Genomic DNA, 21,854 nt, shown 5'->3' on the forward strand with positions numbered 1-21,854 from the left:
GGGATAATCAATGGCACAACTAAAAGTTTTAACATGCTGTTGTAACAACCAGGTGAGAAGGGGTCTAGGGGTTCCCTCTCAGCCTTTGCCTGCTTTAACTATAACAGGGTTTAATTTTAAAACACTTTTTAACTCCCCCTTAGTGAATCCTTGTTCACTGCTCCAATTGTAAGGCAAAGAAATCAAACAGGTTTCCTTAGATTTAAACAAGAAAGATAGAAGTTTATTCATCTTAAACTCTAATCCAGTTAACAACTACGAATATGCGACGTGACCACGCTAGCTTGCATTTGCGATAAACACACACGCAGATAGAGAAAGAAAAAGTAGAAGGACTAAAGGAGAAAAGTTTGAGGCAATATCTGGTAGTAAAAGTCCTTTAAGTTCAATGTGGAGTCTTTGGTTTCCGGTAAGTCTTGCCATTTGTTGGGGACCAATACACACTTCAACTTGTTCCGATGTAGGAGTCTTTTCTCTCTTGAGGTTTATGTGTCTTCCTTGGGTCTGGTGGCTTGGGAGAAAGCGAGAGAGATAGAGTTCCGAAGAAGGGTTACTGACCCGAAACGTTAACTCTGCTTCTCTTTTCACAGATGCTGCCAGACCTGCTGAGTGGTTCCAGCATTTCTTGTTTTTATTTCAGATTTCCAGCATCCGCAGTATTTTGCTTTTATTTTAGAGATAGAGGCTTCTTTGTTCCAGCTTCAGTTGCACACTGCCTTCTGAATTCAAACTGTCCTGTGGCTAGTTCAAAAAAGCTGAACCAGCCAGTTAGTCATGTGTACAGCTAGTTTAACCAGTCCTGGCTCTGTGGATTGTAAGAACTTAGCAGGGCCTGGAATGCGCTTCCTTACACCTTCAATGTCTGGTGATCAAAATCCATTTGGGTTCACTGGAGCAGGGACTAGCCCTTTGTCTTCACAAACAGCGTCTCTTAATATGCAAATGTCCTTTCAGCCCAGTGTCTGGTGATCTTCAAACAAGTCATTTCTTCCCTCCAGCAACAGATTAAAATCAATATTTGTATGACAAAATTAATATGCCTCATTCTTGGCAGGTGTATGGCACTGCATGTGCCTAACCCTTTTCGTTTTGCTGAGTGACTACTTGGTCAATTCTATTGCCAATCCTCACTCTAGTCTGCAACTATCTTTGCTCCAGGTCAGTATGAGGTGAGCTGTATAATGTGCATATTGCAAGAGTGCGGGAGTATTTAAAGGGACCTTTGTGAATTGTGTGCCAATTAATTGCCTATGTCATAAAAACATAAGAAAACATGGAACAAGAAAAAAGGCCAATTGTCTGCGCCTGCAAAGTTGGCTCAATCTATTATTTGGACCTGATCAACCTGGAGTTGTTTCTGACTGCTGGGGCCGAGCAATCACATTACACAATACCACATTAAATTATTTCAGAACAAATCTCAGGCAGGAAGCATTTACTCCTGATTTTATATAGTTAGTAGGGGTTTACATCAGTAATACACTGCTGTAAGATCAGTATTGCTTCTTCATACCAATGCATATATAGGGAAAAGAAAGACTTGCATTTATGTAGCACCTTCCATGACCACAGGATGTTCCAAAGCTCTTTCCAACCAATGAAGTACTTTTGAATGTCATCACTGTTGTAAGTAGGAAACACAGCAGCCAATTTGCATACAGCAAGCTCCCACAAATAGCAATGTGATAATGACCAAATAATCTTTTATGTTAATTGAGGGATAAATATTGCCCAGAACACCAGGGAGAACTCCCCTGCCCTTCTTTGAAGTAATGCCATATGATCTTTTACATACAAACATATGAATTAGGAGCAGGAGTAGGCCACTCGGCCCCTCAAGCCTGCTTTGCCATTCAATACGTTTATGGCTGAACTGATTACTCCACATTTCCACCTACCCCTGATAACATTTCACCCCCTCACTTATCAAGAATCTATCTACCTCTGCCTTAAAAATATTCAAAGACTCTGCTTTCACCACCTTTTGAGGAAGAAAGTTCCGAAGACTCACGACCCTCAGAGAAAAAATTTCTCCTCATCTCTGCCTTAAATGGGCAAGCCCGTATTTTTAAACAGTGACCCCTGGTTCTAGATGCTCCCACAAGGGGAAACACTCTTTCCATATCCAGCCTGTCAGGACCCCTCAGGATCTTATATGTTTCAATCAAGTCACTTCTTACTCTTCTAAATTCAAGCAGATACAAGCCTAGCCAATCTTTCCTCAGAAGATAGCTTGCTCATTCCAGGCATCAGTCTACTAAACCTTAGTCATAGTCATACAGCACTGAAACAGGCCCTTCAGCTACTAAGTTTGTGCCGACCAACAACCACCTATTTATACTAATCCTACATTAATCCCATATTCCCTACCACATCCCCACAATTCTCCTACCACCTACCTACACTAGGGGCAATTTACAATAGCCAATTTACCTATCAACTGCACATCTTTGGCTGTGGGCGGAAACCAGAGCACCCAGCGGCAACCCACACAGTCACAGGGAGAACTTGCAAACACCGCACAGGCAGTGCCCAGAACCAAACCTGGGTCGCTGGAGTTGTGAGGCTGCAGTGCTAACCACTGTGCCACCCTTCTCTGAACTGCTTCCAATACATTTACATCCTTCTTTAAATAAGGAAATCAATACTGTACACAGTACTCCAGATGTGGTCTCACCAATGCCCTGCTGAAGCATAACCTCCCTACCTTTGTATTCAATTCCCCTCGCAATAAACGATAACATTCTATTAGTTTTCCTAATTACGTGCTGTACCTGCATACTAACCTTTTGCAATTCATGCACTCGGACACCCAGATCCCTCTGCATCCCAGTGCTCCACAATCTTTCACGATTTAGATAATATGCTTCTTTCTTATTCTTCCTGCCAAAATGGACAACTTCGCATTTTCCCACATTGTACTCCATCTGCCAGATTTTTGCCCACTCACTTAACCTATCTATATCCTTTTGTAGCCTCCTTATGTCCTCTTCACAAGTTACTTTCCTACCTAACTTTGTGTCATCAGCAAATTTAGCAACCATACCTTCGGTCTCTTCATCTAAGTCATTTATATAAATTGTAAAAAGTTGAGGCCCCAGCACAGATCCCTGTGGCACACCACTCATTACATCTTGCTAACCAGAAAATGACTGATTTATGCCTACTCTCTGTTTCCTGTTAGCTAGCCAGTCTTCTATCCAAGCTAATATGTTATCCCCTACAGCATGAGCTTTTATTATTTGCAATAACCTTTGATGTAGCACCTTATCAAATGCCTTCTGAAAATCTAAGTACAATACATTCACCAGTTCCCCTTTATCCATAGCACATGTAACTCCTTCAAAGAACTCCGATAAATTGGTTAAACATGATTTCCCTTTCACAAAACCATGTTGACTCAGCCTGATTACCTTCAAATTTTCTAAGTGCCCTGCTATGACATCTTTAATAGTAGCTTCTAACATTTTCCCCAAGATAGATTTTAAGCTAACTGGCCTGTCGCTTCCTGCTTTCTGTCGCCCTCCCTTTTTGAATAAAGGAATTACATTTGCTATTTTCCAGCCTAGTGGAACCTTCCCCGAATCTCGGGAATTTTGGAAAATTAAAACTAACGCAGCAACTATCTCACTAACCACTTCTTTTAACACCCTAGGATGAAGTCCACCAGGACCCAGGGACTTGTCAGCCCACAGCTCCAACAATTTGTTCAGTACCATTTCCCTGGTGATTGTAATTTTCTTGAGTTCCTCCTTCCCTTCCATTTCCTAACTTACAGCTAATTCTGGGATGTTACTTGTATCCTCTATAGTGAAAACCGATGCAAAATACCTGTTCAATTCATCTGCCCTCTCCTTATTATCCATTATTAATTCCCCTGATTCACTTTCTACAGGACCAACATTCACTTTGTTAAATCTTTTCTTTTTTAAATATCTATAGAAACTCTTACTATCTGTTTTTATATTTCCAGCCCGCTTTCTATCATGTTCTAATTTTTCCCTCTTTATCAATCTTTTGGTCAATCTTTGCTGTTTTTTTATATTCTGTTCAATCTTCTGACCTGCCTCCCATCTTTGCGCAGTTATACGCTTTTTCTTTAAATTCGATACTATCTTTAACTGTTTTAGTTAACCGTGGATGGCGGGTCCCCCACTTGGAATTTTTCTTTCTCGTTGAAATATATCTATTCTGTGTATTCTGAAATATCCCCTAAATGTCTGCCACTGCATCTCTATTGACCTCTCCCTTAACCTAATTTGCCAGTTACTTTAGCTAGCTCTGCTTTCATGCCCTCATAATTGCCCTTATTTATGTTTTACCATTCACCTGAGAGGGCAGACTGGGCCTGGGTTTAATGTCTCATCCAAAAGGCAGCACATCCAACTGTGCAGCACTCCCTCAGTTACTGTACTGGAGTGTCAGCCTTGATTAGTGTGCTCAAGCCTTGGAGTGGGACTTAAAACCACAATCTTCTGACACAGAGGCAAGAGTGCTCCCAACTGAGCCAACAGCTGGGGTATCATAAAGATTGCCTTGTAGCCTTACCCTGCAGCAGTTGCATTGCAAGCTCCAGCAAGCGAAAGAATCTAAGTTCACACCCACACTTACCCATACAGTGAGGTCCTTTCAACAAAGTTTATCTATATACACCAGACTGAGTGGGTTTGTCACTGCTCCAGTATCTCTTCATTTCTGCACGTTCGTTACAATTGCTGGTTCTAACTGGTTAACTGTTGATTATGATCCTGGACTACATTGGTCTCCAGTCTGTTTTGTACAATATTGCTACAGTCCCAAACTCAGCTATTTTGACAGGGGTTGATGCTAAGCAGATACCAGGTACTTCCCTCCGTGCAGCAAAGACAAACAAAAGAATAAATCATTAGGATGAGTTACAAAGTATTGACAGATGAACAGAAGCTTGTGACCAGCCCAGCCTTTGGGGCAGCATGGTTAAAGCAAAGTTTGGAAGGAGGTAAATATTTGAAATAATTTACAAAAAGAAAACAGGACTTGAATTCATCAGTTTGTGCTCTGACCCTCCAGTTCTTATTATTACTTATACATTCAGCACATATTGGGCTCAAAATATGGCTGCATGCCAAAGAGCCACCACAATCTCAAGTGTGGCAGCTCATTTAAGTAGCCGGGGTGGCCCAATCTCGTGGAGGGGGAGGGCTTTCCATCTCCGGCAATGGCGTCAGCTGCTTGTGTGCAGGTGCTGGTGCCATTTTTAAAGGGCAGCCAGCCCTGCTGCTCAATTTAAATTTTTAAAGTCCTACCCCCAAAATTAAATAAATACATTTCTAAAGCCCCTTTTCCATCCTCCACAATAACAATTACATTAACTATTTGCCCTTTCCCCCACCAAAACACTTACCTTTAACATCTGACCTTCCTCCCGCCAAACTGCACAAAGTTTAAGGTTCAGCCTTTCTCACCATCCCCTACACCCATTACATGTATTTGACTCCGTTCCCCGCTCCCCGCCGCTCTGACAAACTTACCTCCTCCCCCCTCCCCACCAATCTGACACTCTGCCTCCCCGGATGGGGATCTGAAGGCATAGGTGTGCCGGTCACTGCGCCAAAGATTGTTGTGGGCCCTCAAGATCGCGGGTAAATCTATTTAAATTTAATAATTTTATTCATTTGAATATTTAAATTGTGGTCCCATTGCCCAGCGGCGGTTGGGGGGGGGGGTCACCATGGAGTCTCGCCGGGAGGATCGGACCGGGCCCTCATGGCATCGAGGTCCGTGGCGGGCCTCATCTGGAACCATCTTAAGGCCCCCGCCAGAGAACCCGACGCCTGGGGGTGAACAAGATCCAGCCCATTATTGTTAAGAGTGTAATGGCTAGTGAGCAGTGGCATCACAACCACACAGTCACCATGTTCTGAGTGCATACTAAGCAGCACTAAACTTCTCAACTTCAAAACAGCACCTTGGAGTATATGGTCAAAAAATAAATATTACATCTAATCTCGATGCATCAAAAAAAACCACAAAACTCATTTACTATTTCCAAATTCAAAATAAAAGGCAGATCAATGGAATAATACTCTCCATTCAATTTTTTAATAGACTTAGTAAGACTATCAGATGAACATGTTTTTCAATCATGGGGAAAACACATAAAATTTTCAGGGATGCAAAAAAAAATCCACTTGACTAAAAAGTGAAAAAGAGAACTCCTCAAACTCTTATCTGAGTTGAACTAATGGAAGGTATTAGTATTATCTACGTATATCTGTGTGGTTAATTCCCCCACCCACATAGTGGTTAGTACTGCCTGTAATCTTTAGATTTGCTTTTAACTCTTTAACGACTATGATACTTTTTCTCCATTTAAAAGAAGTTATATTGTTAACATGCTTCATTTAAACAAATAATTATCCCCATTTTCCGTTGAAATGTTTTCTTGTCAAATCCCTTCACGTGGAGTATCTGGTCACCAAAGCCAGAAAGAATGCAACTCAGTGACCGCCAGACACTGCTCTTGATCAGTTGAGGCGTCAAGATTTTCCGTCCCCCTCCCTTCCCACCAAAATGGAATTATGGTTTCTCGCTCCAGCTGACAACTTGGCTCAAAATTGCAAAAGGCAGCCACCTGTGATGACAGATAAGGGAATTTTACTCACAGGTCCTGTGGAACAAAATCATAGTTGGGTGTCAGGCTGTCAACTGCTTGGGTTGCTGAACAGCTCATGATTCAAAAGTGTTTGGAGGAGAATACCGGTTGCAAGCCAGACATTCCTTTGTGTAAGTGAAGCCAATTCAGGATGCCAAAAAGGGTGGCAGCCTTGTGAATCAGACATCATTTCACAATAGTAAGGTTTCTGAACAATAAGAAAGGCAATAGGGGCCCAGTTTTAATCTCGTGAATGTTCGGTGTGTACCAGATGAAATTCAACATGCAAAAGGTGCAGGTACTTGCACTATTGGGCATCCACCCATTTTTACCCATGATTGATATCAGCACACAAAAATGTGCCCCAATTTGCTGTTACATTAGCTCCTTGAGTGGATGGAAGGCTAAAAGTGTTCTGTGGGAATAGCACTAAGATTCGAGGAAGATCCCAGGTTAGGTTCTTAGTGGAGAATGGTGGGTGGGGGGAGAAATTAGACCTTACAAGGCGGCGCACCTGCCACAGGTGTTAGAAGCCTTGCATAAGCAAATCATGCCGGTTGTCGGACGAAGAGTGAAATTCATCTACACATGGGTGGAACGCACTATGCAACCTCCATTTAGTGGTGCTAGGCCTTGAGCAGCCTCACCAGTGATTCTTAAAAGGACCGTTGGCCCTGGCTCACCAGCCCTCCCCTTTGTCTCTTTTCCCAGGACTTACCTGCAGGTCAGCTCAGTGCGGAGCCAGATGGTAATAGGCAAGACCCACCGGCAAGCTGCATCTAGCCACCCAATTGATGTAAACAGCTCGTTTGCTTAATTGACTTGAAGAGCAAGCTCATACTCATTGTTCAGGCTTACACATGAAGAATGGCTACTTGGAGGAGCTACCCTTGGGGCCTCTGGATCAGTACCTCTGCTTGAGTTTCTACCCACAGGAAAGGTAGGATAGGGGGAGAAGCTCAAGGAGAAAGGAAACATTTTGTCTTACAAATTACTATAAGGTGAGAGCATGTTGCTACACATACCAGTACAATGTTTATTCATGTCTACACTTTTCCATATAGCAAGTTCCCAAATTACTAAGGGGAGGTCAGCAGCCTTTCCACAGGCAAGGAAGCAAATGAAATGGGGAATTTGCCTCAAAACAATTTACCTCAAAGCATTTTATTGCACCTCCTAATAACAGTTACACAGTGGCCAGAGAATACTGCCTGGCAAAAAGAAAGAAGCTAAACGTACACCATTATTTCTGATAAATGTATTTACACACAAACATTTCTGGCTTGTATGATGGAAATTCCTAATGGTAAGCCTCTTTAACAATCTTCCCCACCTTCATAAAAAAGGAAGTGGTCACTAGTTTTAATCTGTAAACTTGCCCTATTGCTGTTACAAAAAAATATGCTGATAGCCAGCTAATATAGAATTGGTGATGTAGTCAAAAGAACTAGCAACATATATTCTTATTTACCATCCAGTGGTCGCTGACTCGTTTCCTTTGACGTGACTTGTGCTTCCACTTTTAAGTTAAGAATAGCCATCAAAGACATATCTAGGATGTGCTCTTTAATTATTTTCATTGTCATATTTACCTAACAGCAAGTGTTGAAATAATTGTGTCATATAAGTAGATCATTGATTTGCACTTCTGTACACTGCGGTGAAAATCTGATCATGAGATTGTATAATCCCAAATTGAGAAACAAATCTGTTCCCTATTTACACCAGTTGTGGCCTTTAAATTTCTTTTTTTAACTGAGAGTTTAAGCAGCAGATTTCTCTCGACTGAACATTGTGTTACCCACATTGATTGCCATGTTCACAGGGTAAATTTCACACTGAAACAAACTATGACGCATTCTGTGTGGTTGCTATGGTAATTATCTATGTTTTCTATCATAATACAGTAATTATACATGTCTAATATGGGGCTGAATGACTTAGCATGTCAGTAAAAATATAAGTCACTGTCTGGAAATTAAATCTCTTTAAATAGGCCCCTAACCTGATGAAAGAGGATGTAGTAAACTCAGCACGAATGAAGTAACCCAAAGGAAGCTAAGAATGGGCCCGCTCCAGCATTAGATCATTGAAATAGTCAAGAACGTGAAAATATTGGATTAATCTGAGTTGATGAAGGATACTGAAGGTTATAGGAAACTTGACTTTTGGATGAACCCCCCACCCCCACCCCCCGAAAATATGTCTAACAGCTTTCACAGCTGTCCTAATTCTATGAAGGGATCAGCTATGGCTGCAAACCAAGGGAGTAGTCAGGCTAAGGGAACAGTCTAAATAACTTAGGACTTAACTGTTGTATGTTTGTTTAACATATCCATTGAAGCAGTGGATGCTGCTACTTTCCCATTGATATGATGTTTTCTGCACGATAGGGCTAGAAAAGATAATTATCCAAAGGTAGTTTACATGGCCACGTATCCAAATGAGAATTTGTCTTTCATTTTTAGCTTGAACCATATTGAAATGCAATTTTAACTCTGTCCTGTGGAGTGGGTAGAACAAATTCTGCCAAAAATCCATGTAATCTGTAACTAATAAATTGATTTATATTCTTTTAATAGTTTAGGTATTCACCTCTTTTTAAAAAATAATACTGATATTTACTAGCAGAAATTACATCAGAATTACTAATCAAGTTTCTTGTCCTCTTTTCACTGTGTTCATCAAGTTGATTGGTGTTAGCACAAGTAAATGAATGCCTTTTCCATTCAGTCTCAGCATCAGAACCTCCATGACAGGTATAGCTTAACAAGCTACAGTTTCCTCCAAAATGTATCTCAACCACATCTCAGAAGGGATCGGTGTACTAACATTGAGTATTTTCTCTAAGCAATCCTTAAGGCATTTCTTGCTGAAATTGCTGTTTTAATATTTTACACGTCCTATGATCTATCTGGAAAGAACTGGGATGGCCTGGGGACTCCTGGTAGGCAAATCTCCTTGCACATTGCAGTACCTCAAGCAATACAGTCACAAGGTTCCTCCTAAATATCTTATAGGATCCATATTTTGTTTACAGTTCTAACTGATTAGGAACTGGTGCTAATCTCTCCAAGACAATGTGCAAATAGCACTCAAACTTTATGGGTCAATGTACTTGCATAATTATTCACAGCTCCAGGTAATGGTCTGGACAATTACAAGGAAATGAGGGCAAAAGTTAGAACAGCTAGAATTAAAACAGTTCAAAAGTGGGGGGAATCTAGAACTAGGGGGCACAGTTTCAAAATAAGGGGTCTCCCTTTTAAGATGGAGGTGAGGAATTTCTTCTCTGAGGGTCGTTAATCTTTGGAATTCTCTTCCCCAGACAGCAGTCAAGACAATATATTTAAGAAGGAATATATTCAAGGCTGAGTTGGACAGGTTGTTGATCTACAAGGAAGGGAAGGATTATGGGGGTCAGGCAGGAAAATGGATCAGCCATGATCTTATTGAATGGCGGAATAGGCACGAGGGGCCGAATGGCCTAGTCCTGCTCCTATTTCTTATGATCTTATGTCAGTCCATTGACAACCTTTACCATGGCTGCAAGTTGAGGATTAAGAAGCAAAAGGGAAAAATGAAGGGAAACAAAAAGTGCAGGCATGAAACTGCAGGTAAACAACAGAGCAGCCAACCATCTGGAAAATGGCTGCTGAAGTGGAGTGGATGTGGCAGAGAGAGGGCTGCCCTCTGTGTTACTCCAGGGTACCATCCCCTAGTTCACCATTGCAGCATGCCTGGATGGTGATGGAAACAGTGCTGAACTCAAACTTAATCAGTACTTTCATTGGTTTTGACAGCCTATGCCATATAGTGACAGCATCAAGATGCAATGCAGCAACTCACCAAGTCTCCTTCGACAGCACCTTCTAAACCCATGACGTCCACCAACCAGGTGAACAAGGGCAGCAGGCGCATGAGAACACCTCCAATTCACAGAATTCACAGATTGTTACAGCACAGAAGGAGGCCATTTGCCCATCATGTCTGTGCTGGCACTCTGAAAGAGCAATTTACCTAGTGCCACTCCCTGGCCTTCTCCCCGTAGCCCTGCACATTCTTCCTTTTCAGATAACAATCCAATTCACTCTTGAATGCCATGATTGAACCTGCCTCCACCACACTCTGAGGTAGTGTATTCCAGATTCTAACCACTCACTGCATGAAAAAGCTTTTCCTCATGACACCGTTGCTTCTTTTGCCAATTACTTTAAATCTGTGCCATCTTGTTCTCGATCCCTCTACCAATGGGAACAGTGTTTCCTACCTACTCTGTCCAGACCCCTCATGATTCTGAACACCTTTATTAAATCTCCTCTCAACCTTCTCTTCTCCAAGGAAAACAGTCCCAACTTCTCCAATCTATCGACGTAACTGAAGTTCCTCATCCCTGGAACCATTCTCGTGAATCTTTTCTGCATACTCTCTAATGCCTTCATATCTTTCCTAAAGTGTGGCATCCAGAACTGGACACAATATTGTAGTAGAGGCCAAACCAGTGTTCTATGCAAGTTTAGCATAACTTCCTTGCTTTTGTACTCTATGCCCCTAGTAATGACGCATAGGATACTGTATGCTCTATTCACCACTCTCTCAACCTGGCCTGTCACCTTCAATGATTTATGCACATATACACCCAGGTCCCTCTGCTCCTTCACCCCCTTGAAAGTTGCACCCTTTATTTTATATTGTCTCTCTGCATTCTTCCTGCCAAAATAAATCACTTCACACTTCTCTGCATTAAATTTCAGCTGCCACCTGTCAATGCATTCCACCAACCTGTCTATGTCCTTTTAAAGTTCTACACTATCCTCCTCACAGTTCACAATGTTTCCAAGTTTCATATCTGCAAATTTTGAAAGTCATATATCATTCTGACTTGAAACTCCATCAGCACTCCTTCACTGTCCACTGGGTCAAAATTCTGAAGCTCCCTTCCTAACAGCATTGTGGGTGTACCTACACCATACAGACTGCAGCGGTTCAAGATGGTGGCTCACCACGCACTTCTCAGGGCAATTGGAGATGGGTAATAATTGCTGGCCTTGCAGGCAATGCTCACATCCCATGAACAAATTTTTTTTTAAAGTGTTCTTGCAGCAGTTTGTTTCTCTCTTGTCCCAGAACTTGTGGAGACAGCTCTGCACAGTTATTGCCAGCTAGGTGCAGCAATGGCTGAAAATATGGTTGGTGGGATCTTTTTAGACACACCCAGTTCGGCTTTGATGATCATCCTGGCATGCCTTCTGTCATGTAGTCCCACTGACACACTACGATTGGAGTACTTCTAAAGAACAAATCAACATTATGGTTAGTTAAGCATTCATATAGCATGCTGTGCTATTCAGTCTTCTGTCTCAGCTTGCTTTTTGAATTGTAGCTCCCACCCGAAAATGTGGTATGTTGACCAGGTGCATGGACACTGGTGAGTAGACATCCTAACCTGCCTGGCATCCCTCCAATGATCTTCCTTTTCTTCTCAGCACTCCAAAGAGGGAGATTCTCATTGCGCGACCCATTGGTACCAGCAGTGTTCAGAGGCAAAACCGGTACACAAACTGGTCTAAAGCAGTATACGAATCTAAATGCCAGAAGAGAAAACAAAATTGCAGGAATGGCCTTGAAGCTGCTGAATAGATCCTCTTACAGGGTCTTTAAACTAACTGTTGTCTACAGCTCAGCAGCTAGCAAACCTGGATGCCATTATCTAAGGGAAGAATACACACCTGGAGTTGACCAGTGTAATGGCTGGAAAGTGCCATGGAAGGCACAATTACTAGTGTTGCATCATCATAACGTTATTTTGAAGCTTCTGCCTGTGTCTACCCCCATCCCATCCCCACCCATCCTTGGCACTAGAAATCCATGTCATGCACCAGAGGTTAGAGATTCAGTCTTAAAGAGTTGGATTTTCGATACCCGCCAGGGGCAGGATCGGAGGTAGGCAGGAGCTAAAAATATCCCCACCAGCCAGCATGCAAATTCCTCGGCTCCTTCCTGCCTCCGGTCCATTTTGGCAGAGGTAGGTGGCAGGGCTACTTGCCTACATGTAGCCAATCTGGCTCTTTAGGAGCCACTTAAGGCCAATTAAAGGAGGCCCCTGGGATTTTCCAGTCTGCCCCCAGGTTCCCCCAGGTTGCAAGGGCCAGTTTCAGTGCCTGCAGGTGACTTCCCAGTGACAGACCAGTCAGGGCCAGTATTCTAGGCAGACCTAGAGTCCCGCCCTACCTGCCTGGGTGCAGGAGCAGCCATAGGTCACCCTGTAAGGGGATCCCACCAACCCCACTGTGGTTGCCTGGCTGCAAAAGCCATGTTTTAAATTTAGAAAGTTTGAAAAAGTTGGAGAGAGAGGACACCTCCATCTTGAAGTGCCCTCTATCTTACTTACCGTCCATCAAAGTCTGCTGCTCCTTTCAAGCTGGAAGGCCTCTGATTGGCCCTCCAGTTTTGAGAGTCCACCCACTGTCCTTAATTGGGCAGTGAACTTGTCTCCAGGCCAATTAAGGATCCGGCTGCCACTATGAAAATCTCAATGAGTGACTGTTTCCCTATGGGTTCAGCACCCGGAAACATATCCCAATCTCTGTTTCAATTGGTGGGAAAATCCTGCCCAAGGTCTCTACTTTGTCTGTACTGTTACTTCCCATGAACTGGCATACACTGGACATTAATGACACAAAAATCAGCCTTGTCCATCGACAGCTGTGGGAGAGGAGGGGTTTCTGCAGGGACTTTCCCATAACTTAAGTGGAAAAGTCAAGTAAACCCCAGAACAATGGCAGACAAACAGGAAAGCCCCCATGGAAACGCACTTCCATGTGTGGCTCGCGTCCAAAGATCAGGAAGCTGCACGTAGAGTATTCACGAAGTAGTTCAGGACCTTAGCTGTCCCACAGACATAAACCGTTGAGGAAGGAAAGAATAGCAAGACCTGAAGATGAAAAATATAAATCATAAGTTTGTAATCAATGCAGTCTTTTGAAGAAAAATTAACCAGATTATTGAGTGACCACTCAAGCAAGCATGAGAGCTGAGAAATCTTGAAGTTAGAAGTAAAATGTTAGAGATGATAATCTATGTCTTACAAAAAGGAGATAGCTAAAGAAGCAGACAAATGTTAGCGTATAAATATCAGATGCCTGAATCTTGAAATGGAAGTAAGCATTAGAGGGTTTCTTGTGAATACCAGGCAGATGGAATATTTTAATCATAGACACATGACTGGCTGCAAAAAATATTAACTTTTTCATAGGCTTTGTATTTCAAGAGGATTTACACAACTGTTATGAATAGTGTAAACTACAGAAAAATTGTAATAATAAAACAGGATTATTTCATAAGCAGAGGTGACTCTACAAAATATAGATACTACTTCAGTACAATGGGAAGAATCTTGATGCCAACAACAATGGAACTATTTTTCTTCAAGCAAACTGCTGAAACTAGCTAAAGCTCTTGCATTGGACATCATTTTTGCTGCTGAATATTTCAAGAGGAAGCGTACGCAGGCATACAACAGAAAAGTATTGTACATAATCAGGTCCTTTGTGCAATCTGCGTTGGAATGCATGAGATGATGCAAACACTTGACAGAAGAAGCAATGAATATCAACTGAAAGATTAAAGTACTAACCTTCAATATGGACAGTTAAAAAAAATTGAAGATAGTTGTGCTCTTTTCAATGCAACACTTGGAGAATGTTTTTACGATAAGATGCAATTAATTCTGTGGAAATGTTGCATATATTTTGGCAGAATCAATAATTATCCAAATAATGTGCTTACAAAGCAGTATGTAAGCCTTAATATATTATCAGGTAACAGATGTGCCTAAAGGATTAAATATGTGATGATCATGCACAGATTTTCATCAGATAACATCACATACATGATATTTGGATGTGTAATTCAAAAATACAGAATTTTTACTAATCGACAATGTTCTTTGAACGATCAATTGATTTGTTTTTTTGGTTCCAGATACAACTGGTTAAAAAATTCTGATTTGAAATCTTGGACATAGCTGACTGTCGAATTCTGCCTCAGGTACTGGTCATAGATGGTAATGAAAGAGAGTCAATCTTTGCTTGCAGTAATCAACAGGATGCTTCCATGAACGTTTCAAGATAAAACATTTGAGAATCCAAAATCAAGGAAGGTAAAGGTTGAAAAATGAGTTAGCAGAAAACTGACGAAAAACGTAGGCTTGGTTTTGCCTGGACCCTGCGCTTCTTCTGTGAAATTAATGTGAAAATAGTGGAATTTATTTTATTGCCCATCATACCAACAGCCATTTTAAATTTCCTCAGATCATTTAAGATTTTGACAGATGAGCCAATTTGAAAAATATTGTCCTTTGAACCTCAGCCATAGATGGAAAACCTAAATGAATAATTTTCTTCCAAGTACAGGATGACTATCCCATTCCATATATGTTTCTCTGGTTTGGGTGGATATTATCTTTGGGCAATTAAATTTAGTATCACATTTACCTCCTTTGGAGTGTCGGTCCAGCAGGCAAAACATTATCCAACTTTGTCACTAGTTGAACCACTTTAAGTACTTCATCTCAAAAATTCTGCTAAAGATCAACCCAAGAAACAACAGTAAATCAACCAAAATTCTCTTCATTTCATCTTGAACTGTTTGCGTTAATTATATCATTTATATACATTAAATACCACTGAGAATTCATCATGGGCAATATTACAAAATCATATCTCACCATTCACATATCAATTTTTGATCCCATGTCCCTAGATCTAGGTAGATCGTTTCTGCTATTATATTGTAGCTGTTTAGTCGGTGATTAGTGGTAAAATATTGATGTGAACATTGACTGGAAACTTCAACCCATCAGAATTACTCACCTTTCTCTACAAACATGGGATGCCTGTGTTCATTTCCCGGATATGTCAAATCATTGGTCAAAGTTTTTTGATATTGCATAACTTTTGGTAATTTGTTCCATAAGGTTTATGCGATTATTTGGTCCTATCTCAATGTATAAGGACCAAACACAAATCCATGAAGTGGTCATAACTGAATGTCGGCCATTTTCTGGTTGTCTCCACCAGATTCCTGTCAAAGTTATGACAGAAGATCAGCAGAACACCCCTGATGAAATTCAGGGCTCTTGTCACTTGTCATCTTTCTGCCTGTTGGAATATCATTGGAATAGTCTGATAAATTAAGTTATTCATTCCATGCCTTAAGTTTGCTATAAACATATTTGACAGATCCTTTGATAAGTATATTAATGCCAAATGCATAACATCTGTCACAGGTCAGAAATGAGCTTTGCTTGAATTTAATGCCTCCGAGAAAAAACAGTAAATTACTTTTTTATATCCAAATGGTATTTTTGGATACTGTAAAAGATTTCTTCAGCCAAAATAACATCATAGGGAATTTTGCCTGTCCCACATAGTGATAAGGTTTGTTAGAATCCAATGTGATGTGTTTTGAGGTAGTAGATTATAGGTACATGCCAGTAATTCACTACATGAGTGCTCCATCTCAGTCCTGCTGCTGCAGCAGAGGTCAAGCACCTTCCTTAAAGGAGAGAAATAAAATTAGAGAAAGAGTCACCCATTTCACTCTAACACACACCATAGTTGCTGGTTTCAATACTGCATTGGCCAAGGCTGCAAGGCTTCTCTGCTTTGATGCATGGTGTTGAAAGACACAAAAAGGGCAGGGAGAGAATTAAGAAGAGTCATCCTAAACAATTTCGAAAAACACACACAAGTCCACTGTGCTGTGAATCCCACTAGGTAAGTACTGTATTGGGTTCATTTCATTTTAAAGAGTTGCTCATTTCTTGATACCACTGATTTTAAAAATTGATTACAGGTTCAAAAGTAGAAGTATGTATTAATTAATTTGTGTTCCAATAGTTTTTAGAGTTTTCATGTGTGAGCCTAACCTGGCAGTGAGTGTTGGTAGGCTAGTAACCCTTAGGGACATCATAGCATTTCTCTCCTTTAGGGAAGGTGCTTGACCTGATCCTGACCTTACCCAACATCCCACCTGTGGATTTCCAGCAAATGTCACAAGGTTGCAATCAACAGCAAGAATTGCAAGCCACATTTCTGGTCCCTAAACCCCCATCAACAAGAATAATACCTGACTGCTTTCCCAGGTAATTCATTATCGAACAGGATTAAATCTAAAACTACATTCACAATTCTTCACTGAGCTGAATGAACATGAAATCATGCCATGTTGTAAAAACAATCAATTAAGAATTGTAAACCGAAGAACAAATGAACATATCTTACAAGGATCTGCATGAAAAGAATTCAGAAATTCATACTAAAAGCCCCTACTACAACAAAAGCAATATAATTAGGTATAATAACAACCAGTTCATCATTAATTAAAAATTTTAGTTGAACTGCTAATGGGACTAATTTATAACAAAATGTTGACATCGTACTTTGTGATATAAAGAATTATGTTACCTTTTCACTATAACAAGTACTTGAAAAATATGGTTGTCTTTTTTCCTCTTTGAATATGCACAACACAAGAAGCATCCAGAGGACCAAAGCAAAATACTGCGAATGCTGGAAATCGGAAATATAAGCAGAATATTCTGGAAATACTCAGCAGGTCAGGCAGCACCTGTGGATAGAGAAACAGAGTTAATTTAACCCACTCAAAACCCATTTACTTACACAGAGTTAAAATCAGTCTACCATTTCCAGTCCTTTTGTCCTTTCTCTCTTCACAGATGCTGCCTGACCTGCTGAGTATTTTAGCAAACAGAGGATTTCTATTGAATGTTGAGATAATTTCACGAATGTCATAGACTATCCTAATTTATGAGCACCACAGGGAAAAGCCTTCCTCACTCACATTAAACTGCACTCCAGCATGTTCTATGGCTAATTGTAGATGAAAACTAATGTAATAATCCCCACAGAATTAAAAATGTCATTTCTCCAACACTTTGAAAAAAACTTTTAGCTTAGTATCTTAATGCTCAAATTAAAATGTTCTCTGGAATTCCATCCCTAAACATCTCCACTTTGCATCTTTGTTCTCCTCCTTTAAAACCACCTCAAAATACAATTCTAGACTAACGCTTTGGTCACTTCTCCTAATCTGCCCTTTCTAGCTCAGTATCCATTAGCTTTAAGCCTCTGCGAAGCACTATCGAAAGCTCTTTACATTGAAGTGCTATATAAATTTATGTAATGGTTGTTGTAGTTAGTTACAATGTGATCTGTCAGTTGGTACACTGAAATCAGTATAAATGTTGCCATGGCAACATGAGAACTCAATGCCCATTCCTCTGAAATCCTGATAAATCATGGCAATAAATAACTAAGGTGGAGTGTGCATTCAACATCAGGAAGAAATATAAGAATACTTGCATTGACCCAGAAATATGATTCAAGGATGTTCTTTCGATTATTATAATCGCTCCAATTAGGATTTGCAATATCTATTAACATTCTGCAGTTCTGGTTATCCTTTATCAAACATCCTAAATCATAAAATGTATTGGTGAATTTCAAAACTTCTTCGATTTCAAAATATTTAAATAAAGGAATGTTAATGAAGGAAGCAAAAAAGTTAGAGATGAGCAATGAATCCAAACAGGAAACCAAAATTTATGTAAATACAAGCTATTTATAATAACTCAAAGATTTGACTTCAACCAAATTCAGACCATGTCAAACATGTAAATAGTCACAGCAGACATAATTAATGAACAAGAGCTTTTGATGATGCTTAATGCACCAAAAACAAATCAGTTTGAAGTGGCAGTTGTGTCAGTAGTAGCACTCTTACCTCTGAGTCAGAAGGTCATGGGTTCAAAGCATCTCTCCAGGACTTGAGCACATAATCTAGTCTAAAATTTCAGAACATCATTGAGGGAGCTCAGCACTGAAGGTTAGGATGATTACATTTACCTATTCAAGTGGACATATATTATTTAAAGGACAGCAGATTGTCCTAACCAGCCAATCCCTCAACCAATACTAAAAATAAAATAATTGGTTATTATATTGTTGCTGTCCACAGGATCTTGCTTTATGCAAATTGGGTATCACATCATCCTATGTAACAGTGCCAATTCTTAAAAAGTAATTAATTTGTTTTAAAACACATCAGGGTAACCTGAAGACATGAAAGATGCAACTTCTTTTATTTTCATAATCTGCACCTGTGAAATGGAACAATCCTTTGCACGTACATGATCAATTGCACAGAAGTCACAACGATTTTTAAAACTGTTGGGTTATATTTGGACAGCTTGAGAAAAAACAAGGGGAAAACCTGTTTCTTGTCATAATTTAGAAACCTCACCGAGAAATCCATGCTTCGAGAATCATGAGAGGAAGAATAGGCTGCTCGCCCTATCAAGCCTGCTTTTGCCATTTTACTAGCCATGACATTTCTATCCTTTTAATCCCAATTTCCAGACTCTTTCCTATGGGGCCATTACATGATTTGAAGCAGCTATAATACTGCTATGTTTCTGGTGCTGGAACCTCATTTTATTGAGATCCTAAGGTCTATTCCCTGGCAGATGCAATGCGCATGTAAATTTAACTCGCAAGAATTTTGAGTGCATTGAGCACAGTGTACAAGGTTCTTTAAGGCCTTAAATTAAGACAGAGTTCCATAATGCAGTTGGTAAGCCTGGCCACCTCTCCAAATAGGCAGTTCGTTCAGAAATTTCCAGCATAACCTTAAAGTGGTCTGATATCAGGAAACTCTTCTTCATGTGGAGCAGGCTCAGCACTTCAAAAGAACCTCTGGGTAAAAGTGATAGAAGCAAAAACCTTGGAATTTTCAAACAAGCACCAAGATGTAGCTTGGCTGGTGGTGAGAAGAGCCCTCCCCATCAGATCCTTCATGCACGCCCGAAGTCACGCCCCCTCCACGCAATGCCCCCGCGGTGGCTGTGGTGGGGAAGAAACGGTCGCCCACCTCCTCCTGGAATGTGTCTTCGCAAAGCAGGTGTGGAAAGAGATGCAGTGGTTTTTGTCGAGGTTCATCCCAAGCAGCTCTGGAACACAGGAGTCTGTGCTCTACGGGCTGTTCCCAGGGACGCACACCGAGATAAACATCAACTGCTGCTGGAGGATTATCAATTCGGTGAAAGACGCCTTTTGGTCTGCTCGAAACTTGCTGGTCTTCCAGCGCAAAGAGTGGTCCACCACCGAATGTTGCAGACTGGCACATTCCAAGGTCCAGGACTACGTGCTGCAGCTGCAGCAAAGGCTCAATGGGGAAAGACTACAGTGTAAGGTCCCCCCACCAAGCTGAACTGAGGGGCTGGATCCATGGGAACCCCCTCGAACTGTATCGGGAAAATTTTGTGTGCTGTAAATGTAAAAATGTATATGGCATGACAATGAAATGGAAGGGTTGTGAGGCAACTCATGATTGTATTAAAGGAAACTGATCATCTTTGCACTGTTTGTATTTTTTGACTTGATGCTGTTTTAAACTGTTTGGGAAAGTAATTTTTACAGATTTTTATGAATAAAGTATATTTTGGAAATAAAAAAAAACCTTGGAATCATTTGAGAAATGTTTCAATGCAGCAATGTAGGGTTTTTCTGGATACATGAATTAAGATGGCTGCATGGCCTTCATCATCCTTAAGTATCTTGCGATCTTGAATTCTCTCAGCTGCTACCAAATCTCCCAGCAGATGACACACAGAATATTCCATTCTTCCATTTCTCGAAGGAAAGTACGCAGCAACAGAACTTCATCTGATAACGATTTTCCATGTGAAGTCCAGAGGAGCACTCATGTTCCTCCTGACCCTGCAAAAATAAGTTCAAATTTAACTTTTAGAGCCGCCAATTCTTCCCGAACAGGTTATATTGAGCAGAGCAGCCATAGTGTGCCCCAACTCAGTCAACAGTTAAAATCCGAATTAAAATCCTAATCACATAATTAGAAGCCAGTTTTCATTTATTAATGGGTTTCCCACTTTGAGTCATGAGTGCACTTTTGCCAGCAAAAAAAAATGGCCAAGTTAAAGTGGCTGTGAGCAAGAATGGAGGTGAAACAAGCCGGTCAGTTTTTAGAGGCTATTTTAACTGTGCAGCTTATTGATGCCTGGCAGGTCGGGCTAAAACCATCCCCATTATTTCTGCTAACAATAAGCCATGTAATGAAATATGTCATAGTCACAATAATTATTCCCAATTTTTTTTGCCATTTTCTGCCCTTCTCTCCTGAAGTTGTGGGTCATATTAGGGCATGGTTAACAGGGAATGGCAACCAACTTCAAGAAATGTCTGCCCATGAGCATTTTCACGATATACTGGATAGCAGGAGTGGGAATTCTGAGTGAATTTGTCCTCCTTAGCCCAGGAATGTTGAGGTCAAGTATAGAAGCTCGCCTCACCTCAACTGAACTTAACAAAAACCCAAGATCGATCCTGCTCCTTCTCTCTCAGTACCACTCAGTGATGAAAGGTGTCAAAGTGCTATTAAGTGGCACTTGCTGAGCAATAACCTCCTCAGTGACTCTCAGTTTGAGTTCTGCCAGGGCCACTCAGCTGCTGGCCTCATTACAGCCTTGGTTCAAAAATGGACAAAAGAGATTAACTCCAATAGCTGAGATGAAAGTGACTGCCCTTGACATCAAGGCAGCATTTGGCCGAGTATGGCATCAAGGAGCCCTAGCAAACCTGGAGTCAATGGGAATCAGGGGGAAAACATTCCGCTGGTTGGAGTTATACCGAGTGCAAAGGAAGATGGTTGTATTTTTTTTTATTCATTCATGGGATGTGGGCGTCACTGGCCAGGCCAGCATTTATTGCCCATCCCCAATTGCCCTTGAGAAGGAGGTGGTGAGCTGCCTTCTTGAACCGCTGCAGTCCATGTGGGGTAGGTACACCCACAGTGCCGTTAGGAAGGGAGTTCCATGATTTTGACCCAGCGACAGTGAAGGAACGGCGATATAGTTCCAAGTCAGGATGGTGTGTGACTTGGAGGGGAACTTGCAGGTGGTGGTGTTCCCAAGTATTTGCTGCCTTTGTCCTTCTAGTTGGTAGAGGTCGCGGGTTTGGAAGGTGCTGTCTAAGGAGCCTTGGTGTGTTGCTACAGTGCACCTTGTAGATGGTACACACTGCTGCCACTGTGTGTCGGTGGTGGAGGGAGTGAATGTTTGTAGATGGGGTGCCAATCAATGGGCTGCTTTGTCCTGAATGATGTCGAACTTCTTGAGTGT

General features: G+C 41.1%; 1 long non-coding RNA gene across 1 annotated transcript; it reads left to right on the top strand.

The window, feature by feature from the left end:
* Window positions 1-4,876: 4,876 nt before the first annotated feature.
* On the top strand, window positions 4,877-14,909 carry LOC137351372 (uncharacterized). The gene is made up of 3 exons (XR_010969495.1): window positions 4,877-4,978; window positions 7,346-7,635; window positions 14,618-14,909. It is a non-coding gene; the product is annotated as an uncharacterized lncRNA (long non-coding RNA).
* The last annotated feature ends 6,945 nt before the right edge of the window (window positions 14,910-21,854 follow it).

The sequence above is a fragment of the Heterodontus francisci genome, chromosome 36, assembly GCF_036365525.1.
Source record: "Heterodontus francisci isolate sHetFra1 chromosome 36, sHetFra1.hap1, whole genome shotgun sequence".
Lineage (NCBI taxonomy): Eukaryota > Metazoa > Chordata > Chondrichthyes > Heterodontiformes > Heterodontidae > Heterodontus > Heterodontus francisci.